The sequence below is a fragment of the Tamandua tetradactyla genome, chromosome 5 (assembly GCF_023851605.1).
Source record: "Tamandua tetradactyla isolate mTamTet1 chromosome 5, mTamTet1.pri, whole genome shotgun sequence".
In the NCBI taxonomy this organism is placed as follows: Eukaryota; Metazoa; Chordata; class Mammalia; order Pilosa; family Myrmecophagidae; genus Tamandua; species Tamandua tetradactyla.
The window spans coordinates 5,788,445-5,812,887 of record NC_135331.1 but is presented as its reverse complement, the minus strand read 5'-3'; the positions used below and the strand labels follow the sequence as shown (position 1 = coordinate 5,812,887).

Below are 24,443 nucleotides of genomic sequence, written 5' to 3'. Positions count from 1 at the left end.
TTAGTTGTTTTATATGTTGCTGATGATTATCCCGATGCGTGGCTAGACCACATTTTGTCAAGCCAGTCACCAGCTGATGGCTATGTAGGCTGTTCACAGTTTGGGCTTTTATGCCTAATGCTGCTATGAACCTCCCTGTGCAAGTTTATGTAAGGGCATGTGTTTTCAACCATTTTCAGTAGACAATCAGCGGTGAAACTGCTGGTTCATGTGATAATTTTTTGTTTAACTTTTTGAGAAATTGCCTAAAGTTTTCCAAAGCATCTGCACAATTTTAAATTCCTACCAACAGTGTAGGATGGTTTTCATTTCTCCACACACACCAACACTTGTTTTGTCTGTCTTATTTATTCTACTGGGTAGCAAATGGTATTTCAGTCAATGGGGCTACATTTTGCATACACTTAATGGCTATTAATTTTGAGCATCTTATATATGTATATTAGCTATTCATATATTATCTTTGGTGAAATTTTTTTCTCACCAAAAAACTGATCATTTGTTTACTGGATTTTCTGTCTTCTTAAAATTACTGAGTTCAAAGAATTCTTTTTGTAAATTCTGAATATAAGTTCTCTAGTGGCTCTGTGCTTTGCAAATATTTTCTCCCTGTATGGTGCTTGTTTTTATCATTTCTTAATGGCGTCCTTTGAAATGCATTAAGTTATGAATTTTGATGAGACCCTATTTATCAAATTTTTCATAGAGAACTTTGAGAACAATCATGCATAAAACAGGGGTTCCCATACATCACCCCACAACCACCTTGCATTGGTGTGGAATATTTGTTACAATTGATGAAAGCCATATAATTTTACTGTTCATCTTATGGAATGTGCTTTTAGTATCACAAGACCCTAGCATCTTAATGACTAAGCTACATACCTCTCAAAATAATTCATTGTTTCCCAAATTTATTAGTTTTGCTCAGCAGCCAGATCAACTCCAACTGACAGTTCTTCATGCAGCACATTTAGAATAATCAGAATGAATATTGTTTCAAGAATATTCTGATGATGAATTCTGCCAAAGTCCCTGGGATAGCTGGATATCACAGCAGGAAATAAAAGGGGAATGGGAGGTTCTAGTCTCTTACTATCTTGGACCTGGCACAAGATAGTGTGGGACCTCAAAAATCTAAGATCCCCCAAATGTAGTGGGTAATTCACAAGGCCAGTTATATTTACGGACCTGAGGTAGAAAAAAATCACTATCAAAAACAGAGAGCTTCAAAGACATGCTCAGTGTCATGGAGATAAATGTAGCATTCATATTTTCCTGCTCTGAACCAACAAGACACAGTTCCGTGTCAAGGAAGATCTTGAAGACGCTGGATGGACACCACGTTACCCTCCAACTCATTACAAAGCTTTGAGGTCCGACCAGAAGCAGCTCCCCACTATGGATTTAGAACTTAGAAGCAGCTCCCCCCTATGGATTTAGAACTTAATACTGGTAATGAAAGCTTTCCTCCTAATTTCAACATATGTCTGCACAGGTAAGAGAGCCAGTGCAACTTCTTTTTTTTCTCAAAAAACGTATGCAATCACACTCTCTGAAACCTCTGTACCTCTAGGTGAAAAGCAGGCAGTTTGGGATCAGACCCAGCACTGTGATTACGTCCTCGGTCTGCCACTTCCATGTGGGTATTTCACTTCCTATACGTCACAGAGACAAAATGTGGTATATCCAAACAACAGGGGATTCAGGCTGGAGAATTAATGTCTCCAGGCCTTAATTCCTTGATCGTTAAAACAAGGATTAAAATTAGCTACATTATGGTACTTCTTGGCGGGTGAAATGAAATAATGCATGTAAAGCACTTAACACAATACCCAGGTTTTCCGCTATTTTTCATTATTATTGCTACTGTTGACAGCATTATCATAAGAATCATTATAACCAGAAACTAACATTGGAAATTTGGACAAACACTGTATGTAGGTGATGTTCCTATTTCAAAAGGCTTAGGATAACTGGTGCACTCTTCCCTCTGCCATGTGAACTGGGGTGCACACTGATTGATTTGTTCATCTGGGTGACAAGTGATTTGGCAGACCTGTGGGCCAGAGTTTAAAACTGACAGCCCCAAACAAAAAGAAGCGTTCGAGGGCGGGCCGCCGTGGCTCAGCGGGCAAGAGTGCTTGCCTGCCGTGCCGGAGGACCCCGGTTCGATTCCCGGCCCCAGCCCATGTAAAAAAACAAACAAACAAACAAAATATAATAAAACAAGAAAATGTTTAAAAATGTTTCCCTTTCTTCCTCCCTTCCTTCCTTCCATCCTTCCTTCCTTCTCTGTCTTTCCTTCCTTAAAAAAAAAAAAAAAAAAAAAAAAAAGAAGCGTTCGACAAAATTCCAAGAATCTGAGCGCAAATGGGTACAGTTTAGTAATTGATGCGACGTTTCCAAAGATCCTTTAGGGGTTGTTTCTGTCCTAGGATTTTTAACATTTTCCTGGAAGTGTCAAAGGCTGCCTGGTAAAAGGCAGGCTGCAGCAGCTTAGGTCTCAGGATCTGGAGTTAGACGGGATCAGGATGGAATCCCAGCTGTGCCACTGACTAGCTGTGTGGCCTTGAAATGCTACTTAATCTCAAGCCACTCAGTTTCTCTGAGCTTCAGTATCCTCACCTATAAAACAGAAATAAGAGCAGCACCTAGCTCTTTGGATGGCTGTGATGACTGAGAGGAAGCTTGTGCAGGACTCAGCATCAAGCCAGAGGCATTGAGACAGCTCAGTCAGCCCTACTGAGGTCCACGCCACTGTGCGCGACTCGACATCTGCAGAAGCCACATTCTCCAAGATCCTTCAGCCTTGGCTGTCAAATGGAAACACGACCTGGTTCTCCTATAACAATGCTAATAAAGTTCTTTCAAATTAACATGGTACTTTAGTGTAATGCCTTGGACATGGCCAGGGTACTGGATGAATTTTCACACTCAAAAATGTCAATTTTATGTCCTTCACTAAATTTAGGCCTACTTTAAACTCATAACCTATAGGTCAGAAATGTAAATCCAGCTCAATTTCAAGGGTCTACTTGGGCTTTTTCCTTCACCTCTGAAAGATTCAGAAAAGGGTAACATAAGGACATGTCCTTGGGAATATCACAGTGGGATAACATTGGTCTTCATTGTCTTGGGGTCCTCAAGATTACCCCATATTCAGAGATTCGCTAGAACAATGCAGAGGACTCAGCATATGGCTGTACTCAAGATTAGGTTTTATGAAAGCCATATAGGGAGGATTCATAGACTACAAGGGGAAAGAGCCAAGCAGAGTTGGAGAGACCCATGGCAGGTTTCCTTCAGCTCTCCCTCCACGAGGGACCACACAGAGCTCTAAACAAAAAGTCAGCAACTTGTGTGTGAAGTTTCTGCTTGGAGAAGCCCATGAGAGAGTCTGCGCAGGGTTTTACTGGGAACTGATCACACAGGCACCCTCTGTCTAGCAATTACCAAAACCCCAGACTCCAAGAAGGAAAGCAGGAATTCAGTGCTTATTTTGTATTTTATATTTTAGTCTGATGTTTTGATTTTATTTAATTGGTAAAAGAGAGGCAGAAACCAGATTATTTTTTTCTTCCAACTTTTTCACTTGGTCAGATCTTAAATTGCTCTAGTACTTTTCACCCACAACAGAAATAAACAAAAGGTGGCAGGTGAAGTTAAGGTCTTAGCAAGTTTTTGTGGCCCACAAAAGGTGCAAGCCATCCAAAAGCCTCTCCAAGTAATAATGAGTATGTGAGAATAATATAACTGTGAGATGCTTGAGAATGAGCCCACAGGAATCCCTTTAAATCAACTGTAAATAAACTATGACGAAGTACACATGTTCCTCTCGCTGCCTCGAGCCAATGCAGCCAAATAGGATGTTGAAGACCCTTGGGGAGGAAAAACCGTTCACAAAGCAAGGGTTGGGGAGAACAGTAAATTTTAAAATAAACACATTTTGATAATTTAAATCTAAACAAGTTATAGGGAGAGCAGGCAGTGGGGAGCTCATTCCAGTTTGAGAACCTGAGATAAAGGGTCTATCAGGCCAGTTTATACAGCACACAATATTGGTATCACCCTCTAATAAGGTATTGGGGGTACAATTTAGTCAAAATAGTCAGGAAAAACCTAATGAAAAGGCATGGAATTATATTCAATAAAACATATAATAAACATCTTCCCAAATCAGGATATTCTTCGTTCCAGTAGTCCTATATTATAACCATTGCCAAAACTGCTGCTCATAGAGATGGGCTTAATTTGGTTACTTCTGATATGTACTGAGTCAATGAATCCACTTCTCTTTTCTACAGAAAAGAAACATGAGAGTTTGCTTTAATTTTGGTTCATATGCATGTCAAATCTGTTACCCTAGTTAGAAATCACAAGGCAAAATATACTGCATTTTTAAAACTATTTACAAAGGCTATCTTTAAGAACAATTATTGTATTTCCAGTAGATTTGAAAATAAATGTGTGTGAGTACACACACACATACAGAGAGAAAGATAGCAAGAGAAACAGGGATGATTTTGCATCCTTTAGCATTTAAAAAATAGTCATACGCACTGTGGATTTCAAACTAGACTGTTCTCTGAGGGGCATTTCATTAACTTTGCTTTTAGATTTAATAACTTCTGTGGGTAGTAGGACATAAAGAACAAAAGTCACCAGGTCAGTGGAAATGCATTGTGCTCGTTCACTCCTTGCACTGCTCACATATACACAAGACAACAAAGCGGGTGTGCACCAGGGAAGCAGGTGGGGAGAGCAGCTGTGCTCGGTCGGTACTTTATGTTGGCAATTTCATTGGTTTGCAAATACATTTTCTCTCATTGCGATGAAATATCTCATTTAATTGATCTGAATTGCATTGTGTGGTAAAGTTTAGTGTCATGTTGGTACTGCCAGAAGTCAGAGCAGGTGAACGAGCGCATTCTCTGTGTGTACTGGAATTTTCATGCTGATCACAGCATGAGACATGTGGAATAATACGTTTTAGTCCCTAATTCTAAAACCACTCTCATACCTGAGCACTGAATATGCTTGAGCCATTGACAGACAGGGAAAGGAAACCTTCAGGACCCTGGAACTTATGCTCCTTTTATGAACCTTTATTCGTTCCCCTGTTACCGCTATATCAAATTACCACAAGTTTAGTAGCTTACAAGGTTCTGGGGGTGAGATGTCCAAAATCTGTCCTCCCCAGGCTAAGTCAGGATTTCAACCGGGCTGATTCCTTCTGGAGGCTCTAGCCATTTCTTACCATTCCAGCTTTTAGAGGCTGCCCATGTTTCCTGGTCTCTAGGCCCTTCCACCTTCACAGCCCATCCCTCAAGCCTCTGCTTCCAAGATCAGACCTTCTCTGACTCTGATTCTCTTATAAGGACCCTTATGACCACAACAGACACCCCCACCTGGACAATTCAGGGTTCCACCACCTCAGCATTCTTAACTTAATCACAGCTGCAAAGTCCCTTTTACGATGTAAAGCAACGTGGTCCCGGGTTCCAAGGATCAGGACATGGCTCTCTTAGGGGGCCAGGTAGAAAATCCTTTCTTCTCAGCCTGGTGGATGGTTCTCTGTGCTACAGCCCAGCCAATCTTCCGGCCAGAGTCAGACATGCAAGTGTTACCAAGACCCCAAGACAAAAATGCCCATCAACACCGTGAGACAGGATCAGTGAACGGCTGCCAGGGGCCTAGCGAACGGTAAGGCTGCTAAACCCACAGGCATTATCAGACCTGTTAGCGACATTTGGAGAAATACCCAGGTGCTGTGTGCCAGGGCCTATCTTTCCTAAGTTTTCCTTCCTTGCCTAAATGAATCTAAGTAGAGTGTCAATATTGGAGATCTCAGAAATTCAAAGAAAAATAGGAGTTTACGGTCTCCAGCTACCTGATTTTTCCAACAGCTTCAAACACTTTAATCATCAGCACATATTATTGGGGCTCCTTAAAAGTCTATACACCCATGCGGGAGACCCGGGTTCTATTCCCAGACCATGTATCAAAAAACAAAAAGTTTATACACTAAATAACACCAGAGATAGTCTCTATCACTCTTTTCCTTTTAGTTGGATATTCTGTGATTAGAAAATATGAACACTCATTGTAAATAGTGCTGAGCATACACTCAGAAATAAAGGAGAAAATATAAGTACCCAGAGTCCTACAGGTACAATATGAATGTTCAGTGTTTTTTCTCCAATGGAGATAACATGAACATAATCAGTTTCTTTCTTCCACTTAATACCATATCATAAGCATTTTTATAACCATTAAAACATCTTTGGAAGCACAATTTTTGTCTCTAAGATCTTTACATAAGAAACATGTTCAGTCTGTAAAAGACAAATCTAAGAAAGGAAAGACCCTGGTAAGCAAGAGCCTCTCTCTCTATCCCACCTCCCAGGAGCAGGGAAGAGCCCAGCAGTTATAGGTGACCTGGCCCCTCTACCTGTGACCTGCATCTGCATAAAGTCCAGAAACCTGACGAAGTCTGCAGAGCTAGAGACTTTCATTCTCTTAACAACAGAGGTACTTTCCTGAGGAATTTCAAAAACAAAAGTGATTTTATTATCTATAAAACCTTAATATTCTTGACAAAAGCACCTTTGAACATAACTATTAAAGGTATTTTACAATAAAACATCTATTTCACATCAATACAAGTATTAATGTAAGAACTTTATAAATGTTAAGTTAGTCCACTCTTATGTTAACTAATCATTGTCATCCATCCAATTTGGCAGCTGAGTCAAGAGAGGTGCAGAGACATGAAGTAACCTGTCCAAGGTCACACAGCTTGTGAGCAGGAAGCCAGAACTCAAGCCCAAGCAGCACGGTCCTGGGAGGCCATGGCCACGGCCAGCCTCTTTAGAGAGGGGGTTGTGTGGCTTCTGCGGAAGCAAACTCCCCTGCTTTTCCTCACTGGCTGCCTTTCTCTCTTCATCACCACCAACCTTAGCAGTAACAAGATGCTTTTTCTAATTTCTCTTTGCTCTTTCGCCCATATAAGCAAGGCACAAAATGCTTGTGCTTTGCAGACAAGATCCAACAATATGTTCTGTGGTTTCTCTTAATGCTCCAGTTCCTAGTCCATCCTCCAGATGTACCCATTCCCTCACAATTCACAGACTTTGGGCTCATTCACCAGATACTAAGTGTCCAAACTGAGTACCAGAAACCCATGTGGTAAAACAGGGGTCCTCAGCTCTCTCCCTGTAAATCAGAATCACCTATGACTTATTTGAACCTTACTGACGCCCAAACCCCACCTATAAATTTGTTCTAGTACAACGGGTATGGAGGCCTGGGCAATAGTCATTCTAGAAAGATAACAGGTGACTTGATTGTGTGCCAGGGTTGATAGCCCTCTGAAAAGAGATGGTGTCGTGTCCAGGGGTGGCCTGATGGAGAAAATAACTGTGCCTTGATTTCCAACAGGAGAATCTTATTAAAGAATGACATTTGCACATCCCTCTCTGGAGAAGCAAACTCATCCTGATGTTTTCTCTCCTGAAGGCAAGGACTGGTCTTCTATATCTTAACCTTAATTTCTAAATGTTCAGACTCTTGGTTCTAAGTGGCCAGATCTTCCCAAATAGGGAGGACTGTAACTATACGGAGTGGCTATATTTGGGGGATGGGTGGTAGGTAACCAGGGGAAGTAGTCCAAATGATGGAAGCGATGGGTCATGGATTCTTCCAGTACATACCAGCACCCTAAGGGGATAGAATCTCCAACAGGGGAAGCTGCCAGCCTACCCACACAGGGTAGCCTTGACTCCCTCTGCGAGGCCTGTGGTCCCAGCTGGGCTTGAAGGGCGGGATGTGGACATCTCTAAGCGGACCCTGTGGGCCTAGGACAGAACCCCCAGGGGCATCAGCAGCCATGACAGACTGAAGGCCAGAGAGCTTCCTTGATTCTCAGACTGTGAAAACCCCTGTGTTCCTGAGAACCATAGAAAGTGAGAATAGGTCTCTCTAAAAATGGCCAGTCCTCTCTTTCCTGCCATCGTGATGGATGGAGTCTGTGCCAGTATATTCTATTCAGGAATATACTGGGATGTGCCATTTGTTTTACTTTGAGTTCCTAGGGTACTCATAGTTTTTACTTGTGTTTTGATCCATTTGAGGAAGTGGAAATAACCAAGTTCTACTCCTACTCCACAGAAGATGGAGAAGGAGACGAAAAGAGAGTGACTCATAAACAGGGAAATGTGCCCTGGCTTCAAAGGTCATTAAATCATGAAATAATGGGATGGGGATGAACTGGTCTCCAGAACTTTCGAAATAGCAGAGACGATATCATGGCCACCCTCTGAGGAGGGATTCTGTAGGCCAATAACTTCTCTGGGCTTTTGTTTAGGTTTTGATGGAGATGGAAGCATAAATCTACGAATATGAGTCAAAAACAGTGAAAACATGAAAGGAAAATAATTATTTAATAGAATTTGTCTTGATTTGGGTAAAACTTGGTAAACCGAAGAATGTTCTCGTAGGGTTCAATCACATCATACAGGTATTTCTTAGGAAAGAGCAATGCCGAGTTTATTGTTCAAATAACATGTTATACAGAATCAATCTGCATTTGGCAAAGACATTTCTAAATGTTAATTCACTGAAAATTACAAGAAAATATTGAAAGTCATTATTTTTTTACTAGTAACCTGAATCTGAGCCCTTTTCTATTTATATGCAAATATAAGTTTCCTAAGCCTACTTTTTCCCCCCACAATAGTGTAATACTGTCTATTTCATAAAGTTAAAATTAATGAAGTCCTGATATGATAGTGAAGATCTCTGATTGCAGGTTTGGGAGATTCATTCCTGAATGTAAATGTAGATATCATGTGCTTTTTCAAGTGGCATGGAGTTACTATTTCCATCTTAATGTTTAAATACAAAGAATTGTTTTAATACTTTTCTATTAATATAATAATTTACTGATTATTTTAAAAAATTAGTCCTACATTTAAAAAATCAATATCAGTTTTTTAGAAGTAAAGCCAAGTAGCTGAATCTCTCTCTCAAACCACCTGCCAACAGCTCTCTCTATACAGTGACTTTTTATTTGAAAAATGCTTTTTGGATGTGTGCTCTTTGGTGTTTTTCTTGGTTTTATTTGATTGCCTATGTTTTAACTGTAATTTAAATCCTCTATGGAGGGCAGCTTGTAATTAAAATTAGTCCTAAGTGGGTGTTTTCATTTCATTGCTAATTAATGAGGAACTATGGACTAGTTGGGCCCAAGCAGGGAGATCTAGGACCAAAGAATGGCGGCTATTTCGTGAAAGTTTTCTCTTTTTAACCCCACTGAGGCAGAACTAAGCTCAAATTAGCACAACACGTTTACAGAGCTTGAGGCAATGGATAGGAGCTGAGTGGTAATGGTGGTTAGCCTTTGCCTGGACTTCTCACTGCTGTTCACATTCAAAGAAGGCAAAATTGGAGCCTTTGGTCTAACTTTAAGTGCATGACCCAAACCCATGCACTATGGCCAATCAACTGTAACCAGATCCCGCTGACTTCCCAGCTGTCTGACCCCAACGTTTCTTAGGACTGCTATTTATACTCTGTAAAACTTTTGATTTATTCCACTTAATTTCCTCATCTTCATTCCCAAGCTTCATTATTAGGTTCCTTCTTACACGATTATCAATAAAAGGAGAATCCAATCTGCATGAACAACATCAAGGTTGGCCTATTTAATGGCTTGTCTGTAAAATTCTCGTTTGTATCTGTGATGCAGCCCTCGTTTTAATTTAGTCTGATCAACACAACAAAATTGCCTTGCTTTGAAAGGAAAAACAAACAAACAAAAAGATCAAATTAGAGATACAGTGTGTCTGTGATCATCACAGTACATGGTCCCCAGAGAGCTCTACAGATGTAGCTCATGGAAGCTTTTGTCAAGGAATAATAACCAAGCATTGTTTCCTGTTATAATCTCTTTCGTTGTTATTAATATTAATTTTCACTTACACTACTAAAGTTTGTAGGGAAGTTCTAGAAATCCTATGTGTGCCACCTGGAAAATATGGGAAACTCATTTTTTTCTGAGGTCACTGCCAACATCCCAATTTTCAGGGTTTTGCTGAAGCCCAAGGCTATATAGATGACCCAGATTTGGGCTGGTATTTTAGAGAGCAAGAGAATAAAAAGCAAGGGAGACGCTTCCAAAAGGGAGGATCAGAGAGGGAGCGGCAGATCTATTGATCTCCCAAAAGCAACAAGTGGCCAAGCAGAACTTGTCCAAGTCAACTGTTTTGAGAATCCAGACAGCAGGTGAAGTTAGGACAACAGAAAGGGAAGTGCAGGACAAAGAGACTGGGAAAACGATGATCAGAGACTGAGTACTTCCACCTGTGCTCCTGAAGCCCATCCCCACTCAAGCAGGAAGCTGCAGTGGACGGCATGATCCTTCTGTGGACCGAGATGGCCACAGTCTTCCACTCCAAATGCAGAGGGGGATACAGCCCAACACTGAGTCGGGTACCGGTTGGCGAAGTGAGAACATGGGATCCTACAAATTCAGCCTCTCCTGGTCGTGCACTACCAAGTGTCACTATTTTGACCCTGTGAAAGGTGGATTTGGCAAAAAGCCATAAAAGCCTACCTTTGTGGGCTGAGGAGAACAAGTAGGCAAAGGGCACCATCTGCTGGGCGGACCAGAAAGTGCAGCCTGGTGACACGAAAGGAGAAAAAAAAGGGAGCTTTGGGGAGTCTTTTCAGACCCTCTCCCAGGGTCTTTGGGTCTTGTCTGTGCCCCCTGCACAGGCACCTGGCCCTGTTTTAACAGGGAAGCAAATGTCAAAGAAAAGCCTTAATACAAAACCAATCAACAACAAAATCTACAAAAGAGAGAGAAACCATCCTTCGGAATAAATACCTCAAGAAAATCAAATAACGAGTCACCAGCAAAAAGTGACAAGGCAAACTAAAACACAGGGAGACATGTCCAGTCAAAGGAACAAATTAAAAAATTGGAGGAGATAAAGTATTTGGAACTAATCAAAGATACTCAAACAAACCTCCTAAATCAATTCAAGGAGATGGCTAAAGAGAGGAAGGATATTAACCAGACACTGGGTGAAAATAAAGAAGAATCTGAAAACATATAAATAAAAATACGGAAAGGAAAGACACTATAGATAAAATTAAAAATGCACTAGAGACACATAACAGCAGATTAGAAGAGGCCGCAGGTTCAATGAGCTACCCTGAATTCGAACAGATGAACATACAGAGAAAAGAATGGAAACATTTGAGCAGAGTCTCAGGAAAATGACTGACACCACAAGCATACACCTCATGGGTGACCCAGAAAGAGAATAGAAGAGAAAACGGCCAGAAAGAATTATGAGGAAATAATGGCAGAAAATTTTCCAACCTCTATAAAAGATATGAATATGTAAATCCAAGAAGCCTAATGTACTCCAAATAGAATAAATCCAAACAGACCCACTCCAAGACACACATCAATCAAACTGTCAAATGCCAAAAAGAAAGAGGGAATTCTAAAAGCAGCAAGAGAAAAACAATTCACCACCACAATGGAAGCCAGATAGGACATAGTACTGATCTCTCATCAGAAACCATAGAGGTGAGAAGGCAGTGGTATGATATATTTAGGTACTGAAAGAAAAATTGCCAGCCAAGAATTCTTTAGCTGGCAAAACTGTCCTTCAAAAATGAAGGGGGGTTGATGTGCATGGGTAGTTCAGTGGTTAGAATGCCCGCATTTCATGTGGGAGACCCGGGTTTGATTACCAGACCATACATCCAAAAAAAAAGATGAAGGGGAGTTAAAAATATCTGCAAATATACAAAAGCTGAGAGAGTTTGTTAACAAGAGACCTGCCTGATAAGAAATACTAAAGGGAGCTCTGCTGGCTGAAAAGAAAAGACAGGAGAAAGAGGCTTGAAGAAGAGTATGGAAATGAAGCATCAGTAAAAGTAACTAAAAGGATAAAAAGAGAGAAAGAAAGTAGAAATGACAAATAAAAGCCAAAGGATAAAATGGATGAAGTAAGTACTGCCTTTACAGTAATTATATCAAATGTTACTGAATTAAACTCCCCAAACAAAAGACAAAGATTGGCAGAATGGATAAAAAATTATAATCCATCCATATGCTGCTTACCAGGGACTCATTTTAAACCCCAAGATACAAATAGGTTGAAAGCGAAAGGCTGGAAAAAAGAATACATGCAAGCAGTACCCCTCCCTAAAAAAAAGATATTAATATCAGACAAAACAGACTTTAAACACAAAAATATAAGAGACAAAGGAGGACATTATATACTAATAAAAAAGGTAATTCACAAAGAAGAAATAACAGTCATAAATATCTATGCCCCTAATCAAGGTGCCCCAAAGTACATGAGGCAAACAGTGGGACAAAACTGAAGGGAATAATGGACATCTCTATAATAATAGTGGGAGACTTCAACACACCACTCTCTTTAATATATAGAAGATCTAGACAGAGGATTGAGAAGGAAACAGAGAACCTAAATAATATGATAAATGGACTAGATCTAATAAACACAAATAGAACATTGTATCCCAAAACAGCAGGATAATCACACTTCTCAAGAGTTCATGGAACATTCTCAAAGACAGACCACATGCTGGGACACAAAACCAGTCTTCATAAATTTTAAAGACTGAAATTACACAAAGCACTTTCTCTGATTATAATGGAATGAAGTTGGAAATCAATAACAAACAGAGAACTGGAAAATTCACAAATATATGGAAGTTAAACAACATGCTCTTAAACAATCAGTGGGTCAAAGAAGAAACTGCAAGAAAAATCAGCAAATATTTCAGAAACAGATGAAATGAGAGTACAACATATCAAAACTTATTGGATGTGGTGAAGGTGATGCTAAAGGAAATTTATAGCCCTAAACACCTACATTAAGAAGGAAGAAAGAGCCAAAAATCAAAGACCTAACTGCACATAGAGAAACCAGACAAAAAACAGCAAACTAATCTCAAAGCAAGCAGAAGGAAAGAAATAACAAAGATTAGAGTGGAGATAAATTAAACGGAGAACAATAAAACAGCAGAAGCAAATAAATGCAAATTTGGTTCTCTAAGAAGATCAATAAAATTGGCAACCCCTCAGCTAGACCTGCAAAGACAAAAAGAGAGAAAATGCAAATAAATAAAATCAGAAATGAGAGTGGGGACATTCCACAGACCCGTAGAAATAAAACAGATCGTAGCAGGATACTCTGAACTGTACGCCAATAAGTTAGACAATGTAGATGAAATGGACATTTCCTAGAAGCACATGAACAACCTACACTGACTTGAGAAGAAACAGAAAATGGAGAGGAATCTGAAAGAAAGGGATGACGGGGAGACTGGAGATTCCAGATAGGAGAACGACATCAGGAAAAGTATGAAGATGGGGAATCACAGGACGAGACAAAGCTATGGTAGGTGTTCCAGGTTGACTATCACATGCAGTTGTGCCCTCAAATGACAAGGTGAATATCCTGGCTCAATTAAGTGCTGCTAAAAAGCATTGTAGGGACTGTTTGGAGAACTCTGAACATGGATTCAGTGTTAGATGGTATGAGTGATTTGTTAATTTAGCTAGGAATCAAACTAGCGTTACACTTACGGAGATCCCTTATTCACTGAACGTATGTGCTAAGGTATTTAGGGATGAAGTGTCATGATGTTTGTAATTTTACTTGAAATGATTCCAGAAACAAATAAAAAATTAAATGAAAATGGAAAAATGGGACCCTTCATGAACCTAGATGGTATGTGTGTGGTTGGTTGTCTGTCATATTTTCCTTTCAACTTGTACATGTTTGCAAGACTTTAAAATTTCCAAAACAATTTATAAAAGGTAACTGCAATTTGAGTATTAGATATTAGATATTGGGAGTAGAAATGCAAAGGGAAGCCTTATGAATTAGATGAAGCTAGCTCAGAAACTCCATTTTCTATGCTACACTAATTTCTATAAAACATTTGCTGTGGCAGAAACTGCTATTTTCCAGCCCCAAAGCAATTCTTTTTACTTTCTGGCTAGAAGGACTGTTTCTGTGCAGACAGTAATGTGCCAAGCCTCAGGGATTGAATCATGGTTGGTCTAAGCCACTTGTGACATCCCATTCCTCTTTGCCAAATATCTTGCCAGCCTCCCTTATAGGTAGAGATGAGCAGATGCGACAATCCTGGCCTATAAGGTTTAAGGGCATCGGCTGGAGCTGAGATATTCAAAGTGTTTGCAAGGACTAGAAGCGTCAGCATCACCTGGGAGTTTGCCAGAGACACATACTCTTTTTTTTTTTGCTATACTTACAATTACAGGTTTATTGTAACAAAAAGAATGAAAATATGAATGAATCAAAAGAAGAGACACACAGGACAAGATGAGGGCGGTGGTGGTACTGCAAATGCAAAGCTTCTGCGTCCTCTTCCCATGGAGTCAGGATGAGAAACACACACTCTTAATCCCTGTGCTTGATGCACTGAATCAGAATCTGCATTTTAATAATTCCCCAAGTGATCTGTAAGCATAATAAGGTTTGAGCAGTACTGACTTTGGTGTCTGATTCTCAAAGCTGGTGCATATTGGAACCACAATTACTGATGCCTGGGCCCAACCTTAACAATTCCAAATGAACTGGCAGAGACTGAGGCCTGGGCATTGGGATTCCTAAAACATTCCCAGGTGATTTTTTACTGCACATAATTTGAGGACCACTCATCACACCTCTGTTAGTGGGGATGCTGCTGCTTGAAGCTAAAATTACCCTAACCCATCTAGAGGACTATCTTCCTATACGGAAGGAAATGATACGTTAATTAGAGCTGCATTTTCTTTATGTGGTGTATTAGTTAGGGTTCTCTAGAGAAACAGAATCAACAGGAAACACTCGGAAATATAAAATTTATAAAAGTGTCCCACACAACCATGGGAATGCAGAGTCCAAAATTCCCCAGGACAGGCTGTGAAGCTGATGATTCTGATGGAGGGTCTGGACAAACTCCACAAGAGAGGCTCGCGGTTCGAAGCAGGAAGAGAGCCTGTCTCTTCTGAATCCTCCTTAAAAAGCTTCCAGTGATTAGAGTGAGCATCACTCATTGCAGAAGACACGCCCCTTGGCTGATTACAAATGGAATCAGCTGTGGATGCAGGCTCATGATTTAATTCTATGAAATGTCATCATTGCAACAGACAGCCCAGCACTTGCCCAACCAACCAAATAGGTACCACCACTTGGCCAAGTTGACACATGAAACTGACCATGACATGTGGTAACCTAGAAGATGGAACTAAAAGTAAAAGCAAAAATCATCATTAACAAATGCTAAATATCTAGAGAAAAAGACACACAGGCACAATGGATTATTCTTTTGCCATTCAAACCATGCATCAACAAATTTGATGTTATTTTGTTCCTGAAACTGACTTTCTGAGTAGCTGGTAAGGAATCAATCCACTTCTTTGTATAACAAGCAATCTCACGTGTGCTATATTGAGGTCCTCTTACTACTGAGAAAATGTTGGTGTCATTTGTAGCAAATTTCATTATGCAGCACTTGATTCCTAAATGTCTGGATAGGCTACATCTGTGATGATGCCTGATTTTCTGACATCCTGCCCTCTCATCCCTAAAATATGAAATGATTTAAACGGTATTTAATGCAGATATTTTTAAAAATCCATAGACCTTTAATCAAGGGCATCCTGAAATGTTTCAAAGCAAGATTTTAGAATCTGCTCCTCCTTGAACAGCAGTCATGGTGGGCGAGGGGGCGTGTCTTGGTTAACACTGCCATGGAGATGCTAGAGGTTGGGTGGTCCCCGGCTGCCAGCAGAGGCACTGTCACACAGGGCTCTGCACCCAGATTCATAACCCTTCTCTGTTCAGCATTTCCTTTCCATCAGCACTGAGTTTACCACCCTTTGGGCTAGACTCTACTCACACACCATTCTGCAGTCATGATGACCAAATTAGGCAGACTGATGGCCACCCACAGTCAAAAGCGCAACCACTGTGGTTCCTCAGGTGCCTACAGGATGCTGCTGCAACCGCAGCCAGGACGGGATAAATGATCATCTCTTCATGCCAAGGGCAAATCTCTGTCCTCAAATTCAGAAAGACAAGATATATAACTCTATCTGGCTTTTTCCTGTAATTTTACTTACCGCCTATCTTTAACCTTCACTCTGTGGAATATTAATCTTAACTCAATTTGAGTGTGCCTGAGAAAGTTACCTAACTTCTCTATGAATGGGGATAACAATACTGCTCGCACCCAGGAGCAGAAATGAGGGAAAAACGAGTCAAAACAGAGCCTTTACAAAGGCCTCCCACGCGGTACGTGGTATAGAGGCACTATCATGCTATCACTGTGATAGATGGTTGCTGCTGCTTTTCTCCAGAGCCGTGCCTAGGTTCAAAGGACGTATATGATTTTAGAGTCCACACGACACCCTCTGCCCACGAAGCCTCCACAGAGACATCCCGGATCCTATCTTGCACCAGGTGACTGTTTGAGGTAGCAACATAGGGTGCTGCTCTATCATCCACTGTTCTCTTCTGAGGCCTCCCACGTCCAGCCTTTCACACTGCCGAGTCTCCGTGCCTTCAAGTCCACAGGGGCTCAGCCTGCTATGCCTGTGCAGCCCTGGGCCTTGGGAAACTTTCCTCTGGACTTCTTCTTGAGTACACGGATCATTCTGCTGCCAGCTACCTTCTGTTTGCCCCTCAACAGCAAACTCATCAAGGAGTTCTCAGTTCTCTGTGCTTTCTCGAAATCAAATACATTGGTCTTTGAGTTATATGCCAGATAATCTGCCCCAGGAAGCTCTGAAGACATGCCTTATCACTTTCCCTTCCACTCCGTGCCCTGGGAGGCTGACACTATGGATGGGACCTCCCAGGTTCCCTTGCCTTCCAGCATCCAGTTAAGTTCAGAACATTTGAAGTACGTATAAGAGAGGGAGAGGCAAGAGAAAACAGGGTATTGACCCCCTGGCTCCCTCCCCCAAAGTGTAAGGCTTGGCATGGCCTAAGCTCCTCTTTGTAATCAGAGTTCCTATTCAGCAGCCCTCTTTCCCCTTCGGGTTAAGGGATCATAAGGCCTTCCTACACTTACTAGCCTCTGGGCGTCATCCCACTCACTGGTGGAGCCTTGAAATCTGCCCATACATTTGCAAATGGCTCCTTTATTAAAAGGTCTTCATTCCCCTTTGAGTGAGTCACCTGTCTCCTACGGCGACTCTGAACAAAGTGAGTACTGATTTTCTCTCAGCTCTAGAATCCACCAATTTCTTTATTTCATTTAACCTTACCTGGAGTATGGGGACCTATTTCTATTGACTCTTAGCCCCGTTCTGCAGGACCGTCGGTTTCGCGCTCTCTGACCTGCACAGAAGCACAGCCATCTCAGGATGGGGAGCCCCACTGACCCGGGGCAGGCCTTCTCCTGACTGACCGCCCTAGCTGAAGCTCTAAACAAGCACCTGCCTTCCCATGGCTACTGTCCTCTGCCTCAGAGACTATCTTCAGGAACCAGGGCAGCATTGTCTGATGCGTGAGATCCCACGAGTCAGAATCTGAGAGGGAAGGGAGTAAGAACTGGGAAAAAACCAGCAGTCATGCACGCTGCCGTCACACGCGCTTTCCTGTCTTCGCAGCGGCCTCTGGAGGAATCGCTTCCAGGGACCTGCCGGGGCTGGCACAGGTGCCTCCCAGGGTTGGGAAGAGGCAGTAAAGCACCCTCTGTCCTTGGGGCACACATCTTCACTCCTGTGTCTAAAGAGGGCTCCTTAGAGAGAGCTGCTGCTGAGGGAGAACACCGCCCTTCCAGAGAGCCTCAGAGGAACCCCACGTTCGATGTTCAGCACAGAAAATGGTGTCAGACAGCCAGGCTTTGTCTTCCTTCCACCAGCAATTGCAATTTATCGAATCAGCCGTGACCACTATCTACAAAACGGAGAAACACTGGGATGCTGTGACGAGCAAATGAGTTTAGTTTTGTACTGTGCTTAGAACCATGCCTTCCTCTTAGTAAGCTACTGTCACTGCCGCTCTGCCAAATACCATTCTTCTCAGACACTGGTATCAGGGAGCAGCAGTGGTAAGGAGATGGGGACAAATTCTTGCAAACATGTCACTCCAAGCTGTTAAATATCTTCCCCATAGTGGTTGGTCCCATACCCACTCAGAAACCAGGTGCAGACGAACATGGCTTTCTGCTCAAGAAACGTGCAAGATTGTTGTGGTTTCTGTACTTAGGAAGGAGGTGGCTTGTGACCCTCCACGTATTGAGCCCCAGCAGCAGCCTCGTTTTTCGCTGCTGTCCTCCCACCACTGCCATCTTGCTCCATCCTGCTCGGCCTCCCTTCCACTGGCCTGTGAGAAGACCCTCTGATGTAATGCAAAACCCCTGTGCATGTCACCCAGTGTGCTCTAGAATCAGCTTTCACCAGCCATCTGATCCTGGAAAGCATAGCTCTCCTTCATGAAAACCGACTACACTGCAAGCAGCAGCTGAGCTCCAGAAGTAGAAACTCGGCTCCCGTAGATTACAAAAATAGCTTCTGGATTTTTCATTTCTGTTTGGTTTGATGGGTCATTTCCCCATGTCTTTCATTCATTGATTAAATCCCTCACAGAAATACTTATAAGAGGGGCCTACTATGCATCCAGCATTGCATCTGGCACTATGGGCAAAAAAGTGAACAGCAAACAGCCCTGACCACGAGACAGTTATAGTCTAAAATCCACAGAATGCAACCAGGGCACCGCCTTGGCCTCAAGACAGCCTGGGCTGACGTCTGCACCATGCCACTGATTACGTGTGCACCCTTGGACCTCTTGTTTCAGATTTCTGGGCTTTGGTCTTCTCATCTGTGGACTGGGGATGATGGCAGCACCACCTCCAGAGGCAGCTGCATGGGTTCAGTGAGAGAATTAACACCCACGCCTTGGACTGGGTTGGCACGGCGATATCTACTCGGAGTTGGTTATGAACTATGCTGGAGTTCTAGTTCAGACGGTCTGACTCCAGAACTCATACTCTGAATCACCGTGCTACACCCGTAACTGCAGCAAAAAGACATTCACCATCATCTTTTCATCCTTCTCATGACACAGTTGGAGCATGGACTAGGCATCAGGTAAGGTATTTCACGTTCTCTTCACAACAATTTTTGAGACTGATTCTATTACTATCCCTATTTTATAGAAGAGCAAATACCTTTCCAACACAGAGCTTAATCAATCAAAAGCCACACACTTAGCAAGTGTCATAGTCAAGACAAGGCACAAGTCTGACTGTTGACCTTTACTCATTGGTCCCTTGGTCCCTTCTGCCTAGGGGGAATCTGGGGTCAACCTTGCTGGCAAGTGGGTCTGCCCTGAGCTCCAACAGTCAAGCCCTGACCATGTGCTCACTGAATAATAATGAACAGAAGGCCCCGAGATTTCATCTGTGTTGAGCAATCAGAATGCACCAGGCACTTGTCTCAGGGCATCACATGGGTTAAATCACTCATACCATCTCCCCCATTCATTCTCTCTCATATATGTATGCACATGTTTCACTGCAAATAAGTGTGCATGTGCAGGTATATATCCCCCCTTTTTTTGTCAGATGAAGTAACCAAAGCACATGCACACACATTAAATGACAAGCCCAGATTTGGACCCAGACCACTTGTCCCATAGACTTTGTATCTCAGTCACACACACACATCAGTGCCTCTCATTTTCAACTGCTTACCTTATGCTAGGTATGGTCCCGTAATGAGACTTTCAGGTGGTCGTACGGACACCCCATGAACCACCATTACCCATTACGCAGTAGGAGGAACTGAGGCTCAGAAACCTCAGTGGCCTGCTGCAATTCCACTCTTGGACACTTGACCCCAGGGCTCATGCTCCTTACCAGGCCACATGACTCACAGGCCCTCCCGAAGGAACCAGGCTCAAGAACAGGTATTCTTTCTAATGAAAAAACAAAAAAAAGCCCAGCATTTCTCTCTGAAGTCTTGATGATAAAGCTAAATAGAAATGCCTACGGTTCTAAAAGTCAGTTCTGGGACAGAAGGAACAAAAACAAAACACACAGTTTTATACGTGTCTCCAATAAAGAGGAAGAAAGGCTTTTCTTCTCCCTTTCTTAGTAGGCATGTGCAGTGGTTTGAATGGTGACCTCCCCAAAATTCTTGGAACCTTATTTGGAAATAGGGTCTCTGCAATGGAATTAAGGTCAGGTTAGAGATGAGGTCATATTCGATCAGGATGGGCCCCAAACAATGAGAGTGTCCTGATAAGAGCAGAAGAGGAGAAGACAGAGAGCCATAGAGGGGGGCATGTGAAGACGGAGGCAGCGACTGGAGTGGTGCTGCCCCAAGCTTAGGAATGCCTGGGGCCACCAGATGCTGGAAGAGGTAAGGAAGAAGCGGTCCCTACGGCCTTCAGAGCGAGTGTGGCTAACGAGCCCTTGTTGACATCCATCAGGATCTGCGGTCACTGCTGTGTTTAGAAATGGCGGGGACCTTACAAACCACACACGCATTTTTTAAAAGTAATTTTCCTCATAAAGACAAAGTATGTAAATTAGTTCAACAGTAAGCAGAAGTTTCTACTCTTCCTTTGCATCTCTATTTTCATGAATTTCCTTCTTTGTTCAGTCTTCAGGGAGAGAGGGAAGTGAAATTAAAGGCAGCAATATAAAAAGAAGGGGCACTCTGGGTTGAAATGTGGCTGAGAGGTCACGACAGCAGAATTGGATATGGATGGGAATTGTGATTTTCAGTCCTGGACTCTGAGTCCTGGGGCCAGCCTCAAAGCCCATGAACTGAAAGAAAGGAGTGTCCCCCAAACAGCTGGAGGCTTTACTAAAAGAACGGCGTGGGGAAAATAAGAGAGAAGGAAAGCAAAATGTCACAAGAGAAAAAAATACTAGTATGTGGCAACGCAAGGATTTAACCCTGATCTGTCCATTCATATATTTATGTTTTCTGACAGTCAACAATTATTTGTGTCAGTTATCTCCTGAAAAGCAGGTGCCAACATTGAATTGGACGTGCAAGGGGTTTATTGGGAAACTATAAAGGAAAGAGGCAGCAAGGATATGTGTTGAGAACCTTTAGACCACAACGCATGCTTGACTTACGTGGGGGAGGGGCAGACAGATGATTAGGCAGCTGAAGACCTAATTGATTTAGGGTGCTGAGAAAACCTAAGCCAGAACAAGAAGTAGCCAAGCAAAACCTGCCTGTAGAGAGTCCCATGTGGGGCAGAAATGGCCTGGCTCTGGGACATGTACCATGTTTGGCTATTGGTTAGGGGCAGCTTCGGTGGGGGGCAAACTATGCTGCAATAAGCAGGAAGAGAGATGTTAGCAGTGACTGTCCATGGCTGCCTCAGACCACCCATTTGGCTGCACAACATCTACTTGTCCACATGTTTAGGGACTGGACACTCCATGTTTCCCATGGGACTTGCTAGCCGAAGGAAACTTTGGGACAAACTACAGCCTCTATTGCTACAGATGGTCTCAACACAGTATCCGGTACTTATTTTTCTCTCTCCTCCATTATCAGTTACGAATTTCTCTCAACCTGAGCTAATACCTCTGCAGACACTGGGGGCTGACCTGATGCCATGACCGTAACCTTAATTTCCAAGGAGTCTTGAGCCCTGGAAGTCATACTCTTCTCAGTTTGGGGTTTCTGTACATGTTCATTCATGGGTATAAGAAGGCAAGGAGATTTCAAGGTGTCCAGCGGACTACCAGGATTTCATGTATATTCATCCCTATACCTTTTGTGTAAAAATAACTCCACCTTCTCCTCTTGATCAGAATCAATTACACCCATTAATATAATTCTTCTTTCTTGTTGGTCCCTTCACAAGGGGGTCCAAAGTGCCCAGGTGCCAGCTGTAGTCTGTAGCTGAATGGGATCCTTGCTTTGTACTATGGCAAGAGCATCTTTCAACTGGTAAACAGCATAATTCAAAATTGTAGGCATGGGAGGCAAGATTCACCCAGTGGGTCATTGAGAATGATGGCAAACGGAGCCACTCCTGCTTTCAAACCTTGGTTCTGGGTCAATTTATCTTTCCATTGCGTACATTATACCATACAGAGGAGTCTAGTGTATGGTTTGGTGTGTCCTGAAAAAGGGCGCTCACCCTTGCAGAGCATTACTCCTAGCTGGTGCATTGACTGTGCCTTCAGCAGGTCACCCCAGTCAGCTGTCAGCATCTTAACAGTGCAGAGTGTGACATGGCTGATGGATTCCATGGTCATGGACCCTGTCCTGCACCTCCTCAGTCACCAAGTGGGTCCTCTGGTTAGATGCTATGCTGCGTGAGATTCCATGTCTGTGAAATAAGCAACACATACGCCCACAGACAGTGGTACTGGCTGAAGTTCCCCAGGCAGCCAAGGTAAGGCCATCCATGGAATAGGTATCTGTCCCTTTGAGGGATCACTGGCTTTTCCAGAATGGAAGGAACCTAACATAACTAACTTGGAACAAAGTGGCTGGTAGTGCCACATTTGGGGCTTAAGCTTTGACCTTTTGTTGCCAGATTGGATATTCAGAGGCAGTAACTAGAATGGCATTGGTGAGAAAGAGTTCACATTTTGGACCATCTGTACCCACCATCTTTGCCAACATGTGCCTAGCTTGCCGGTTCTGGGATGGACAGTGGCAAAGGTTGTCTAACATAAGCTGTCAGGACTGTTTTGTCTCTATGGTTGTTTAATGCCTCTTCCACAGTAGATCCTTTCTGGTGGCTAATCTCATGGAAAACAGGAAACTTCTCACTTTGTGCCTGTTCTCTTCTGTTTGTCCATGTGTCTACAACAGACCTCCACATTTTATACTCAGGGACTGAGGAAGCAACCACAGATGGGTCAATGGAACTGGTAGGTATACCGCACTCATCTTTGATCTTACAAGTATAATGCCCAGGAAATATACAAATATTCCCCATACTCTTTCACCTTCTGTCTGAAGACTGAAGGTGGCTCTCTTACGATCTGCGTGATCTTGAGTCCCAGAGCTGCTGCTGCTCACTCAGAATTCAGGATCAGGCAGAAGAACTTTTTGACAGGAGCCTAGAGCCAAGCCTCGTAAAGGAGTATTGAAGAACAAGATCTTATTATTTCCCCAGGCAAAATAATGGATCCAAGGTGAAATTTAATTTCCACCTCCAGGCATGGTGATATCTAATTCAATCTCCGCCTACAGAAAATCCCATTGCAACTGCTTTCCTTCACTTGAAATACAAAGAGGGACAAGTTTCTCACTTTCTCAAACTTCTTATGGTGACCTGCACATCATAAGAGGCAATGAAAGGTCTCTTAATCAAGGAGTTATAGGCCAGAGATGTTATTTATTTCCTCCTGGGGGAGACATTTAATTATCTTCCATTCGGGGGGGGGGGGGCAGAATTCCTGGCAGAAAGCATTCCTCCTTAAGAACAATTTGTTCCTGGAGGAAAGTGAAACCATCACACAATTCTACCAAAATCCCAGCTGTGGATTTTCCTGAGGACATCCATCTCTTGTTTTGAGCTTCCTCCCTCGCAGTGACTGAGCTGTTGATTCCCCACAAGCTTGGGCTGGGTCCAATACCCCCTTTCCCTGGTGCCCTCGGGTCCAGGCTCACTCACACACCTCCTGGGGTCGGTTGAGCACTCTTTAGGTCACAGCTACGTATTAAGCGACAAAATCAATTCTGTGCATTTGGATTCTGAATATACATTGAGCCAGCTTTCCTCTTCTTTTGTTTATTCAGGTAACACATGTTTATTGAGTGACTACTTTGCACCAGCCACTAAGATACAAATCTCAGCCCAGTGACCTTTTTCTCTGTGAAGCCCTGAGTGATGCCATCCCCTCTCAGCCGATGGACTGTCTGCCATGCTCCACACACTGCACCCTCTGCCTGCGCGCCAAGGCTGCACAACCCAGCCTGGACTTATGGTTGCGGTACTTACAGTCCTAACTAGGCAATCACAGAAATATTCAACGACACACTGAAATTAGTGCTAAGCAGGAAAAGGGATTTATGGAAGGGAAGGCAGAGGTCCTAACTTAATCTATGACTGCTGGGAGGATTAAATGGGTTAATACTTGTGAACCTCTTTAGACACTGAGCCCTATGTAGTTACTATTCCCACAGAGCTATTGAGAGGCAGGTCCAGGACTTAGCCTCAGGCGCTGTGGCATGCCACCCACACTCTCACCCACCACCCTCAACTGCCTGGAGCTGAGCCTTGTAGCCTCTGGGTACACCAGCTGTCTCTCCTAAGGCTGCTCTCCTCTTGGGGCTAAAGCTGTGACATTTGAACTTCTCCAAGGGATTTAGTTTAACACGAGAAACATAAGTATGGGGACCAATGGCCCTCTGCTAAAAGGAGAAGGGGATA

General features: G+C 42.8%; 1 long non-coding RNA gene across 1 annotated transcript; it reads left to right on the top strand.

The window, feature by feature from the left end:
- The first annotated feature begins 21,429 nt into the window (after positions 1-21,429).
- Positions 21,430-24,185, top strand: LOC143682222 (uncharacterized). Its single transcript, XR_013175037.1, has 3 exons — positions 21,430-21,570; positions 22,877-22,935; positions 23,810-24,185. It is a non-coding gene; the product is annotated as an uncharacterized LOC143682222 (long non-coding RNA).
- The last annotated feature ends 258 nt before the right edge of the window (positions 24,186-24,443 follow it).